This window comes from Somniosus microcephalus, chromosome 1 (genome assembly GCF_052327205.1).
Source record: "Somniosus microcephalus isolate GS21.2 chromosome 1, FLI_Smic_1.0, whole genome shotgun sequence".
Classification (NCBI taxonomy): domain Eukaryota; kingdom Metazoa; phylum Chordata; class Chondrichthyes; order Squaliformes; family Somniosidae; genus Somniosus; species Somniosus microcephalus.
Window position 1 is genome coordinate 363,029,147 of NC_140987.1, and position 14,903 is coordinate 363,044,049.

General features: G+C 43.6%; 1 long non-coding RNA gene across 1 annotated transcript in view; it reads left to right on the forward strand.

The window, feature by feature from the left end:
* The window catches only part of LOC147125001 (uncharacterized), a 36,466-nt gene extending 24,313 nt beyond the window's left edge, over window positions 1-12,153 (forward strand). The window contains exon 2 of the long non-coding RNA XR_015080985.1: window positions 12,005-12,153. This is a non-coding gene — a long non-coding RNA (uncharacterized LOC147125001). The remainder of the gene's footprint in view (window positions 1-12,004) is intronic.
* Window positions 12,154-14,903: the final 2,750 nt, after the last annotated feature.

The window sequence follows — 14,903 nt, forward strand, 5'->3', positions numbered from 1 at the left end:
AAGCTTTCTGGCATTCTTTCCAGTGCACCAAGCGTTTGGTTATACACACCCATCTTCTGTAGCCTGGTCCAACGAAGTCCTCATCTGACTCCTCTGCAGCAGAACTAACGTGCGATCTCGGCCTCTGGTGAGCTGGCACATGCGCTATCCTTTCCCCTCACCCTGGCTCCTTTGGACTTGTGCTCAGTGTCTCACCACATGCAGATCCCTCCTCTACCTCAGCCTCTAAAGTATGAAAAGAAAGAAAGACTTGCATTTATATAGCACCTTTCATGACCACCAGATGTCCCAAAGTGCTTTTACAGCCAATGAAGTACTTTTGAAGTGTAGTCACTGTTGTAATGTAGGAAACATGGCAGCCAATTTGCACACAGCAGGCTCCCACAAACAGCAATGTAATAATGACCAGATAATCTGTTTAAGTGATGTTGATTGAGGGATAAATATTGGCCAGCACACTGGGGATAACTCCCCTGTTCTTCTTCAAAATAGTGCCATGGGATCATTTACCTGAGAGAGCAGACGGGGCGCCTCAGTTTAATGTCTCATCCAAAAGACAGCACCTCCAGCAGTGCAGCACTCCCACAGTACTGCACTGGTGTGTCAGCCTAGAATTTTGTGCTCAAGTCTCTGGAGTGGGACTTGAACCCACAACCTCCTGACTCAGAGGCGAGGGTGCTACCAACTGAACTACAGCTGACACACACAAGTATGCGCAGAATCAGTCTCGAAGCTGGTGGCGGGGGGTGTAAGATCGAGAAATGGCGCTTCTTCATCTTCACTGTCTTCTTCCTCTTCCTCCTCCAGTTTTAGTATCTGAAATGAAAAGGGGGCACGGTTTGGGTTGTGGTGAGGGAAGAGGAGAACATAAGAACATAAGAACATAAGAAATAGGAGCAGGAGTAGGCCAATCGGCCCCTCGAGCCTGCTCCGCCATTCAATAAGATCATGGCTGATCTGATCCTAACCGCCAATCCACTATCACAGAACCATCTCCTGAATCTAACAGAATTAGACACACGAAATAGGAGCAGGATCAGGCTACACGGCCCCTGGGCCCGCTCCGCTACCCACAGGGCCATGACCGATCCGAACCTAGACTCATGTCCAAATTCCTGCCCGCTCCCCATAACCCTTAATTCCCTTTACTTCTAGGAAACTTTCTATTTCTGTTTTAAATTTATGTAATGATGTAGCTTCTACAGCTTTGTGGGGCAGCATATTCCATGGACCTACCACCCTCTGAGTGAAGTAGTTCCTCCTCATCTCAGTCTTGAAAGAGCAGCCCCTTATTCTAAGACTATGCCCCCTAGTTCTAGTTTCACCCATCATCGGGAACATCCTCCCCGCATCCACCCGATCCAACCCCTTCACAATCTTATATGTTTCAATAAGATCGCCACTCATTCTTCTGAACTCCAATGAGTAGAGTCCCAATCTACTCAACCTCTCCTCATATGTCCATCCGCTCATCCCCGGGATTAACCGAGTGAACCTTCTTTGTACTGACTCGAGAGCAAGTATGTCATTTCTTAAGTATGGACACCAAAACTGTACGCAGTATTCCAGGTGCGGTCTCACCAATACCTTGTACAACTGAAGCAAAACCTCCCTATTTTTATATTCTATCCCCCTAGCAATGAAAGCCAACATTCCATTGGCCTTCTTAATCACTTGCTGCACCTGCATACTAACCTTTTGAGTTTCGTGCACCAGGACCCCCAGATCCCTTTGTACTTCAGTACTTTCCAGTTTCTTGCCATTAAGATAATAACTTGCTCTACGATTTTTCCTGCCAAAGTGCATAACCTCACACTTTCCAGTATTGTATTCCATCTGCCAAATCTCTGCCCACTTACTTAGCCTGTCTATGTCCCCTTGCAGGTTTTTTATGTCCTCCTCACTCACTACTTTCCCTCCCATCTTAGTATCATCTACAAACTTTGATATGTTACACTCGGTCCCCTCCTCCAAATCGTTAATATAGATTGTAAAGAGTTGGGGACCCAGCACTGACCCCTGCGGAACATCACTAGTTACTGATTGCCAGTCTGAGAATGAACCATTTATCCCAACTCTCTGCCTTCTGTTAGATAGCCAATCCTCTATCCATGCCAGAATATTACCCCCAATCCCGTGATTTTTTATCTTAAGCAATAATCTTCTGTGTGGCACCTTGTCAAATGCCTTTTGGAAGTCTAAATACACTACATCCACTGGTTCCCCTTTATCCACCCTATATGTTACTTCCTCAAAGAACTCCAGCAAATTTGTCAAACATGACTTCCCCTTCATAAAACCATGCTGACTTTGTCCTATTAAATTATGATTATCCAAATGCCCTGTTACTGTCTCCTTAATAATGGACTCCAAAATTTTACCTACCACAGATGTTAGGCTAACCGGTCTATAGTTTCCAGCCTTCTGCCTACTGCCCTTTTTAAATAAGGGCACTACATTAGCAGTTTTCCAGTCTGCCGGGACCTTTGCTGAATCCAGGGAGTTTTGGAAAATTATTACCAATGCATCCACAATACCTACCGCCACTTCCCTCAAGACCCTAGGATGTAAGCCATCAGGTCCAGGTGATTTATTCGGCTTGAGTCCCATTATTTTACCGAGTACCACTTCCTTAGTGATTTTGATCATGTTTAGCTCCTCCCCCCCTATAGCCCCCTGTTTATCCAGTGTTGGGATATTCTTAGTGTCTTCTACTGTAAAGACTGATACAAAATATTCATTCAGTGTTTTTGCCATCTCCATATTTCCCACCATTAATTTCCCGGTCTCATCCTCTAAGGGACCAACATTTACTTTAGCCACCCTTTTTCTTTTTATATAACTATAAAAACTCTTACTATCTGTTTTTATATTTTTTGCTAATTTACTTTCATAATCTGTCTTCCCTTTCTTAATCAATCTTTTTGTTATTTTTTGCTGTCTTTTAAAGTTTTCCCAATCCTCTATCCTCCCACTAGATTTGGCTACCTTATATGCCCTTGTTTTTAGTCGAATACTATCCTTAATTTCTTTACTTAGCCATGGATGGCTGTCTTTTCTTTTACACCCTTTTCTTCTCAGTGGAATATATATTTTTTGGAAGTTGTAAAATAACTTCTTAAATGTACACCACTGATCATGTATCGTCTTACCCTTTAATCTATTTTCCCAATCCACTCTACTCAATTCCGCTCTCATACCTTCAGTCTCCTTTATTCAAGCTTAGCACGCTTGTTTGACATCCAACCTTCTCACCCTCTAATTGAATATGGAATTCAACCATGTTATGGTCACTCATTCCAAGGGGATCCTTTACTAGGACATTTTTAATTAATCCTGTTTTGTTACACAGGACCAGATCTAAGGTTGCTTGCCCCCTGGTCGGTTCAGTTACATACTGCTCAAGAAACCCATCCCTAATACACTCAATGAACTCATCCTCAAGGCAGCCCTGCCCAATTTGATTTGTCCAATTAATATGATAGTTAAAATCCCCCATAATTATAGATGTTCCCTTATTACAAGCCTCAACTATTTCCTGATTGATACTCCGTCCAACAGAGTTGCCACTGTTTGGAGGCCTATAGACTACGCCCACTAGTGTTTTTTTCCCCTTATTATTCCTTACCTCCACCCAAACTGTTTCATTATCCTGATCTGTTGACCCAATATCATTTCTCTGTATTACAGTGATTCCTTCCTTTATTAACATAGCCACCCCACCTCCCCTTCCTTCCTGCCTGTCCTTCCTGATCGTTAAATAACCTGGTATGTTTAATTCCCAGGCATTGTCACCCTGCAGCCATGTTTCTGTAATGGCCACAAGACCATACCCATATGTAGTTATTTGTGCCATTAACTCGTCTATTTTGTTACGAATGCTACGTGCATTCAGATAGAGAACTTTCAAAGATGTTTTGTGACACTTAGTTCCTGCTTTTGCCCTTTTTATTACTTTACCTTTTACTCCATACCTTCTGCCCCTTCCTGACATGCTCTGGTTCTCAATTTCCCCACTGCTACCTAAGTCTATGACCTTCTCTGTTGTCATTTTTATTATTTGCTCTCTAGGAACCTCCCCCCCACTAGTTAGTTTAAACATAAAAACATAGAAACATAGAAGATAGGAGCAGGAGTAGGCCATTCGGCCCTTCGAGCCTGCTCCGCCATTCAATGTGCTCATGGCTGATCATCCAAACTCAGTACCCTGTCCCCGCCTTTTCCCCATATCCCTTGATCCCTTCAGCCTCAAGAAACATATCCAACTCTTTCTTGAATATATTTAATGAACTGGCCTCCACCGCCCTCTGTGGCAGAGAATTCCACAGGTTCACCACTCTCTGGGTGAAGAAATTCCTCCTCATTTCAGTCCTAAATGGCTTACCCCTTATCCTTAGACTATGACCCCTGGTTCTGGACTCCCCGGCCATCAGAAACATCCTTCCTGCATCTAGTCTGTCCAGACCTGACAGAATTTTATAGGTTTCGATGAGATCCCCTCTCAATCTTCTAAACTCCAGTGAGTATAAGCCCAATCGACACAATCTCTCCTCATACGTCATTCCTGCCATCCCAGGTATCAGCCTGGTGAATCTTCGCTGCACTCCTCCATGGCAAGAACGTCCTTCCTCAGGTATGGTGACCAAAACTGCACACAATACTCTCTACAGCCCTAATTATATGATCCGCCAGGACTCTAGTCCCAGCACTGGCCAAGTGAAGCCCATCCAAACGGAACAGCTCCCTCCTGCCCCAGTACTGGTGCCAGTGTCCCAGGAAGCAAAACCCATTTCTCCCACACCAGTCTTCGAGCCACGCATTTAACTCTCTAATTTTATTTGTCCTAGCCAAATTCGCTCGTGGCTCAGGTAATAATCCAGAGATTATTACCCTTGTGGTTCTGCTTTTTAATTTGGCCCCTAGCTGCTCAAACTCCCTCAGCAGAACCTCCTTCCTTGTCCTATCTATGTCGTTGGTACCAACATGGACCACGACAACTGGATCCTCCCCCTCCCACTCCAAGTTTCTCTCCAGTCCAGAGGAGATGTCCTTAACCCTGGCACCGGGCAGGCAACACAGCCTTCGGGACTCTCGCTCTCGGCTGCAAAGAACTCTATCTATCCCCCTAACGATACTATCCCCTACCACTACAACATTTCTTTTAACTCCCCCCACTTGAATGGCCCCCTGCTCCACGGTGCTGTGGCCAGGTTGCTCATCCTCCCCGCAGTCCCTGTTCCCAACCTCACAGGGAGTAAGAGCCTCGAACCTGTTGGACAAGTGCAAGGGCTGCGGCTCCTCCAACACTACCTCCTGGATCCCCGTACCTGCCTCACTTCTAGTCACACCATCCTGACCCTGGCCACGGACTACATCTGAATTAATTAATCTAATTGGTGTGAATACCTCGTGATACACAGAGTCCAGGTAACTCTCCCCCTCCCTGATGTGTCTCAGTGTTTGAAGCTCGGACTCCAGCTCTTCAACACGGAGCCGGAATTCCTCGAGCAGCCAATACTTACTGCAAATGTGATCACCGTGAGCATCAATGGTGTTCACCAGCTCCCACATATTGCAGCAGCAACACATCACCTGATCTCCCATTCTATGTAATTAATTACATTTATTAATATTATTCTTAAATACCCTCTGCCCCGATTCTAGATGGTGAATATCACACCTTAGAAAATATAAACCAAAGAGATTAAGCTTCAAAAGGGAGAAATACTCACCAACCAATCACTTACCCGCTTTCTGGTGACGTCACACTTGGATTACTTTTTACCACTCTCCTTCCCTCCGAGACTGGAGACTGGTACGCCTTACCTGGTCTCTGGGACTTTTATAGCCCCGCTCTGCCGCTCGAGATTCCCGCCGACGCTGTGAGGCCTTACCTGGTCTCTGGGACTTTTATAGCCCCGCTCTGCCGCGGTAAGAAGTTTGTGCTTACACCATCTGCAGCTTATGAGTAAGAAGAGATTGTGGGATGAGAGAGAAGTATGATGAGAGAAGGGCGATTAGGTATGCAGATACCCTCATCGTCGATCCCTCTAGCCACACCAGTGGCCACAACCTCATGATAGCCAGCACTAACTCCTCCATGGGGGTTAAAACATGCAGACATGCTTATTCTTGTCCAGGTGTTTTCTGATGCCTGCTGTTATGCACCACCTTCTCCTGCAAAAAAGACAGAAGTGTGTCAGTGAGTGTCCTGCAATATGGGGGTGATGCGGCTGTCATAGAAACATAGAAGATAGGAGCAGGAGTAGGCCATTCGGCCCCTCGAGCCTGCTCCGCCATTCAATGAGATCATGGCTGATCATCCAAATTCAGTACCCTGTCCCTGCTTTCTCCCCATATCCCTTGATCCCTTTAGCCTTAAGAAATATATCTAACTCCTTCTTGAATATATTTAATGAATTGGCCTCTACTGCCTTCTGTGGTAGAGAATTCCACAGGTTCACCACTCTCTGGGTGAAGAAATTCCTCCTCATCTCTGCCCTAAATGGCTTACCCCTTATCCTTAGACTGTGACCCCTGGTTCTGGACTCCCCGGCCATCGGGAACGTCCTTCCTGCATCTAGTCTGTCTAGTCCTGTTAGAATTTTATAAGTTTCAATGAGATCCCCTCTCTTTCTTCTAAACTCCAGCGAGTATAAGCACAATCGACCCAATCTCTCTTCATACGTCATTCCTGCCATCCCAGGTATCAGCCTGGTGAATCTTTGCTGCACTCCCTCCATGGCAAGAACATCCTTCCTCAGATAAGGCGACCAAAACTGCACACAATACTCAAGATGTGGTCTCACCAAGGCCCTGTACAACTGCAGCAAGACATCCTTGTTCCTGTACTCGAACCCTCTCGCTACGAAGGCCAACATACCATTTGCCTTCTTAACCGCCTGCTGCACCTGCATGCTTACCTTCAGCGACTGGTGCACAAGGGCACCCAGGTCTCGTTGCACTTCCCCTTCTCCCAATCTATTGCCATTCAGATAATAATCTGCCTTCCTGTTTTTGACACCAAAGTGGATAACTTCGCATTTATCAACATTATATTGCATCTGCATGCTTCTGCCCAATCACCCAACCTGTCCAAATTATACTGGAGTTTCTCAACATCCTCCTCACAGCACACACGCCCACCCAGCTTAATGTTGTCTGCAAACTTGGAGATATTACATCTAGTTCCCTCGTCTAGATCATTAATATATATTGTGAATAGCTGGGGTCCTAGGACCGATCCCTGCGGTACCCCACTAGTCACTGCCTGCCACTCGGAAAAAGACCCATTTATTCCAACTCTTTGCTTTCTGTCTGCCAACCAGTTCTCTATCCAAGTCAATACCTTGCCCCCAATCCCATGTGCCTTAAATTTACACGCTAATCTCTTATGCGGGACCTTATCAAAAGCCTTCTGAAAGTCCAAATACATCACATCCACTGGTTCTCCCTTACCTATTTTACTAGTTAGATCCTCAAAACATTCCAGTAGATTAGTCAAGCACGATTTACCTTTTGTAAATCCATGTTGCCTTTGTTCGATCCTGTCACTGTTTTCCAAGTGCTCTGCTATTACATCTTTTATAATGGACTCTAGCATTTACCCCACTACCGATATCAGGCTTACCGGTCTACAATTCCCCGTTTTCTCTCTACCACCCTTTTTGAATAGTGGGGTTACATTAGCTACCCTCCAATCCATGGGTACTGTTCCAGAGTCTGTCGAATTTTGGAAGATGACCAGCAATGCATCTACTATTTCTAGGGCCACTTCCTTAAGTACTCTAGGATGTAGATTATCAGGACCTGGGGATTTATCGGCCTTCAATCCCATCAATTTCCCCAACACCATTTCCCTACAAATATTGATTTCTTTTAGTTCCTCCCTCTCATTAGACCCTATGTTCCCGACATCTCTGGGAGGTTATTTGTGTCCTCCTTTGTGAAGACAGAACCAAAGTATGTATTTAATTGGTCTGCCATTTCTTTGTTCCCCATTATAAATTCCCCTGATTCTGACTGCAAGGGACCATGCTTGACTTCACCAATCTTTTTCTCTTCACATATCTATAAAAGCTTTTCCAGTCAGTTTTTATGTTCCCGGCAAGCTTACCCTCATACTCTATTTTCCCTTCTTAATTAATCCCTTTGTCCTACCCTAAACAGCTCCCAATCCTCAGGTTTACTTCTTTTTCTGGCCAATTTATATGTGCTCTCCTTGGATCTTATGCTATCCCTAATTTCCCTTGTTAGCCACGGTTGAGTCACTTTTTTTGTTTTATTTTTATGCCAAACTGTGATGAACAAATTCTGTAGTTCATCCATGCGATCTTTGAATGTTTGCCATTGCCTATCCACCGTCAACCCTTTGAGTGACATTCCCCAATCAATCCTACCCAACTCGCGCCTCATACCATCGTAGTTTCCTTTATTTAAATTCAGGACCCTAGTCTCTGAGTCAACTACTTCACTCTCCATCTTAATGAAGAATTCTATCATATTATGATTGCTCCGACCCAAGGGGCCTCACACAACAAGATTGCTAATGAATCCTTTCTCATTACATAATACCCAGTCTAAGATGGCCTGATCCCTAGTTGGTTAGAGCTGATCTCATGGTTGATTAGCTGCCAGTGTGTCCGAGCCATGAGTGTGAGGCGAGCAACAGTTCTATGTGTCTGTGGGTGAGGTAAAGAATATGAATTGAAGGGTTGAGTCCTGATTGATAGAGATTGTTCGTAGGTAGGTGATGGGGGGTGTAGTGAATTGTGCACTGGATGATGCTAGTGGTGCAGTTGGTAGGATATGCCGTTTGAAGATGAACTCACTCACTTTGATAACTCATGTCAGATCATTAAAGTTCTTCCTGCACTGCATCCATGTTCTTGGAGCAACACTCCCTCAGTACTGCACTGGAGTGTCTGCCTGGATTATGTGCTCAAGTCTCTGGAATGGGCCTTGAACCCGCGATCTTCTGACTCAGAGGCGAGAGTGCTGCCACTGAGCAATGGCTGACACCAGAAGAGAAAGGACAGTGTGCTGAACCACTGAGCAGCCAGTCTCCTTAAAAAATTGCGTTAATGCCGTGCATAATGTGCTGATATCCACTTAGCAGTAATTTAGACCATTACACAAGTTAGTTTAACCCACATAAGGAATGGTTTATAATCTGCTCTTACTGAACTGGCCTTGGTGCTGAAATAAGATTTAATTGTAAATCTTGATTCTGCTAATACAATGACTGAAATGCAAACAGCTTTGCATCATTGTAGCCAAGGTTGAATTGTTTATTTAATTTACTGGAGGATAAGAATGTGTCTTTGATCACAAGATCAAATTGGTTTGTTTCCTTGGTTGCATTATTCCTGTGAAGCAAAGAACTGGTTTGTTCCTTTGTGAAGGTTTGAAGGAGACATGAAAAGTGTTCACACCTTTCTGCCTATTCACCACTGTACTTATGAAAGCTGTTAATTGTGCTTTTGTAAGAGGTATCCTTGAATTTGAGAACTGCAACATCAATAAGTTAATAGAGTGTTGGTTTTGTCACCTATCGGGTTAAAAGCAGGGGTTTGAAACACTATGGCAAAAAATTGGCACTAGATTGGAATGAGAGGTTAAGCATCATTCTCTGCTTGAGGGATAATCTCATACAGAACAGTTGCAAAGAGTATGCAACAGGCTGAATCATAATAATAATAATCATAATCATAATCATAATCAACTTTATTGTCATTGTTGGTGCACAAGTTGAATTTACTGATTCTTTGTACTCAATCTAATGTCATGCAGCTATGCCTTCAGCTGCCTAGGCCCTAAGCTCTAGAATTCCCTCCCTCAATGTCTCCGCCTCTCTCTCCTCCATTAAGGTGCCCCTGTGTTACACCTTGGGATGTTTTACTACGTTAAAAGCGCTATATAAATACAAATTGCTGTTGAAGGTCAATTGAGTCATTTCTTATATATTTTTAACTGTCAGTATATGCTAATTATTGTTTCATATTGTTATTTATTTGTATACATTAAGATAGTAGTTTATTAGGACTATGTATCTTTGGTCTAGGTGGTAATATCTTCCACTTCCAAGAGAAAAGAAACATAGAAGATAGGAGCAGGAGTAGGCCATTCGGCCCCTCGAGCCTGCTTCGCCATTTAATGAGATCATGGCTGATCATCCAAATTCAGTATCCTGGCCCTGCTTTCTCCTCATATCCCTTGATCCTTTTAGCCTTAAGAAATATATCCAACTTCTTCTTGAATATATTTAATGAATTGGCCTCAACTGTCTTCTGTGGTAGAGAATTCCACAGGTTCACCACTCTCTGAGTGAAGAAATTCCTCCTCATCTCAGTCCTAAATGGCTGATCCCTTATCCTTAGACTGTGACCCCTGGTTCTGGACTCCCCCACCATTGGGAACATCCTTCCTGCATCTAGTCTGTCTAGTCCTGTTAGAATTTTATAAGTTTCAATGAGATCCCCTCTCATTCTTCTAAACTCCAGCGAGTATAAGCCCAGTCGACCCAATCTCTCCTCATATGTCATTCCTGCCATCCCAGGTATCAGTCTGGTGAATCTTCACTGCACTCCCTCCATGGCAAGAACATCCTTCCTCAGATAAGGCAACCAAAACTGCACACAATACTCAAGGTGTGGTCTCACCAAGGCCCTGTACAACTGCAGCAAGACATCCTTGCTCCTGTACTCGAACCCTCTCGCTATGAAGTATATTTGGTAGTATAGCGCAAGCTAAAACCAGGAAGCATATTATTGTAGTTTGGGATGATTGCTGCCCCTCAGGTGAGGACAAAGTATAGAGGAGCTACAGCTTCTGGTTTGGAGAGGACAAGGTTCGCTTATGGGAATCTCCATTAAAGTTTTGAGAGAATATGATTCTAAAAAATCCAAGGGGTGTCAATGCTTAGAAAAGGAAGACTTTCACTTCTGACACAATTTTAACATCAAGTATTCCCACTTCACACACCTGCTCTGCCCTAACATTGTATCTTCACCCCAACTTCAAGAGCACTCTTTTCCCTGCAGCTGTGTGAGATTTTTCCTCTACTCACACCCACCATTCTTGGAGCACCTCTGGGTCCTTGCATTCTTTTCACGTACTTACTACTGGCAGAGAGGAATTACTTTTATCCCAGCAACCTGGTTGGATTGAACTCCGGTCCCACAGGAGAAAGAGCAATGTCCTAAACCAAAGTGTACTCAGTCCCCTTTGCAAAAATGCCTTACATCATGAAATTCAGTCCATTACACATACATTAAAGATGATTTACAATCTGTTCTTACGGCTGTTTTAACTGGCCTTGATGTGGAAAGAAATATGCCCTCTATCATGATTTTACTTACATAGGCACTGGAATACATTTAGCTCTGAGTGGTAGTCTGAATGGCTGACAGCCTTGCAGTCTTAGCTGTAAGGATGAGCAGACATTTTGAATGTCATCCACATGGGCCTCAACAGGCTGAAGACCACCCTTCTGCTTTGTGAAATCCTCTATTATTTGATTTCGAACCTTTTAGACATGATAAGGGCCCTCTAGTCAACACTGTGCCTGCGGTGTTTTCAAATCCAAGCGGCACATCTTTCAAAGTGACAACAAAAGTCGTTTTGTTTGCTGGTGAGATGGCAGAAATACTTATTGTCCCCAAAGCAGAGACATCAGTGAGTGTCACTGTACCGCCTCTCCAACTCAAAATCTGTCAGAGGAGATGTTAATGTGTCTCCTCCAGCAGTGACCATCCCTAGCTTCATAGGATAGAGATATTAAGTACAGCAAATGGGGCCGGTCACACACAACCGTGTTTGCAAAATGAAGACAATTACGTTAATTATTGTGCGCTGCATCTTTACGTTACATATATTAATATCAAGTTAGAACTAAGGTATAGTGAGAAATACAAATATTTTGTAAGTACAAATTATGACATTTCAAGGCAGTTTTTCTTGTGGCAAAGCCTGATAATGTGACAACAGGATATCATTTTTTCAGGTGATCCAAATTATACATTCTCTTGTTATGCTAGAGCAGAGCTGCCTCCTCCAGACAGAAGGGAATCAGGAATGAGTAAGCATGGAGCTGCATCATAAATGGAATGTTCTTTTCTTTGTATTTTTAAAATTCATTTTTACTCCAAGTTATTCTACTTGTCTGTGTTTGATTAAAAGATCTAACAACACATGGTGGCAACTGAACACAACAAAAAAACTAAGATGCACCAGACCACATGTGAGAGAGATCGAAAACAGAACTGAACTTGCACGGGAGCAAAATAGATGTACTCACCAAGTGCAAGCAGAGAAAATGGCAACTCTTCAATTAACCCCACCCACCCCAGAGACATTTATTTCAAAAAGCCTAAGGGATGAGCTGAGTTTATTCAAATATTTGAGCAGTACAGATAAAGCTTCTGCTTTATATGAAAAGGATGATTCGTTTCAGATCTCTTCACTGATATTCACGATGGGGGGGAAGAAGAGGAGATTTACTGTTCATATAAGCTGAGAGAGAGAGAGAAAAAGAGAGAGAGAGACAGAGAGAGAAAGAGAAAAGAGAGAGAAAAAGAGAAAAGAGAGAGAAAAGAGAAAACATAGAAACATAGAAGATAGGAGCAGGAGTAAGCCATTCAGCCCCTCGAGCCTGCTCCGCCATTTAATGAGATTATGGCTGATCATCCAAATTCAGTACCCTGTCCCTGCTTTCTCTCCACATCCCTTGATCCTTTTAGCCTTAAGAAATATATCTAGCTCCTTCTTGAATATATTTAATGAATAGGCCTCAACTGCCTTCTGTGGTAGAGAATTCCACAGGTTCACCACTCTCTGGGTGAAGAAATTCCCCCTCATCTCAGTTCTAAATGGCTTACCCCTTATCTTTAGCCTGTCACCACTGGTTCTGGACTCCCCGCCATCGGGAACATCCTTCCTGCATCTAGTCTGTCTAGTCCTGTTAGAATTTTATAAGTTTCAATGAGATCCCCTCTCATTCTTCTAAACTCCAGCGAGTATAAGCCTAATTGACCCAATCTCTCCTCATACGTCATTCCTGCCATCCCAGGTATCAGTCTGGTGAATCTTTGCTGCACTCCCTCCATGGCAAGAACATCCTTCCTCAGATAAGGCGACCAAAACTGCACACAATACTCAAGGTGTGGTCTCACCAAGGCCCTGTACAACTGCAGCAAGACATCCTTGCTCCTGTACTCGAATCCTCTCGCTACGAAGGCCAACATACCATTTGCCTTCTTAACCGCCTGCTGCACCTACATGCTTACCTTCAGCGACTGGTGCACAAGGACACCCAGGCCTCGTTGCACTTCCCCTTCTCCCAATCTATTGCCGTTCAGATAATAATCTGCCTTCCACAAGAGAGAAAAAGAGAGAAAACGGAGATAGAGAGAGGGAGATAGAGAGAGACAGAAAGAGAGGGAGAGAGAGAAAATGAGAGAGAAAGTGTGTGCGAGAAAGAAAGAACTGAAAAATTTGTAAAGCATTTCATTGTGCATAAAAGCACATTTTTCAGTATAGCAAATTGTAACCAATGAAAACAAAAAGGGGATCTGCAGAGTTACTTTTTCGCCCAGTACTACGTAATAGTTTTGAGAGTAACACATACACTACACAATGAAATGACTCGTGACAACATCATAGAAGGCCTGGAAGATGAACAACTGTTGGCACGGGTTTTAGCTTGTTCCCGACGTTATACTCGAGAAGGCAATACAACAGGCAAGACAAAGAACAGCTATTAAAAGCAGCAGGTTGTAGTTAGAAGCTATAAGCAAGTAGGAAAGCAAATGTAGATCAGCTGAAGGCACAGACTACAAAAAGAACCCAGCCAAAGGAGCCTCTAAGGCAAAGCCAGAAATGGAGAGAACCTTGCAACAGCTCTGGACATTCATCACCGCACCCAGATTTGTGTTACCTCCCCCCACCTCCGAAACATAAGGTGCCATACAAGTCAGAAGAGGAGGCAGTTCTAGGCTTGCGCTGGAATTTGTGAACCATTGGCACCATTCAACAGAGTGAACAAGAGTATGCATTCCTGGGTGAAATACAAGAAAAACATGTAAAACCCTGGACAATGAGATTGCTCCTTTATAATGCCCCAACTGATTTCCCAAACAAAAAGTGAATATGACAGTCATTTCACAATTCCAGCACCTGTTAAAGCTAGCAACTGCACATAAGAAACTGATCAAAATACTGTATGGACCCAAACATCATTTCCTGAATGTGCCTGATAAGGAAATAGTAAAATAAGGAATCTATGTTATATATGCTATTAGACTACCCAGTGATTCAAACCTTCGAACTAATGACCAGACTAGCTGCAGTAGAAATGGGGAAAGTTGACTACACTGGCAAATACCCTAAAACATTTCAAAAGGCTGGACAAGCTCTTGAGAGGGTCAAACCAAACAAAAACCTTCTGTAAAGCCTTTCTCCATCTCTGTTCCTTACCAGTAACTAGTGGTGTTCCGCAGGGGTCAGTGCTGGGTCCCCAACTCTTTACAATCTATATTAACGATTTGGAGGAGGGGACCGAGTGTAACATATCAAAGTTTGCAGATGATACAAAGATGGGACGGAAAGTAGTGAGTGAGGAGGACATAAAAAACCTGCAAAGGGACATAGACAGGCTAAGTAAGTGGGCAGAGATTTGGCAGATGGAATACAATACTGGAAAGTGTGAGGTTATGCACTTTGGCAGGAAAAATCATAGAGCAAGTTATTATCTTAATGGCAAGAAACTGGAAAGTACTGTAGTACAAAGGGATCTGGGGGTCCTGGTGCACGAAACTCAAAAAGTCAGTATGCAGGTGCAGCAAGTGATTAAGAAGGCCAATGGAATGTTGGCTTTTATTGCTAGGGGGATGGAATATAAAAAC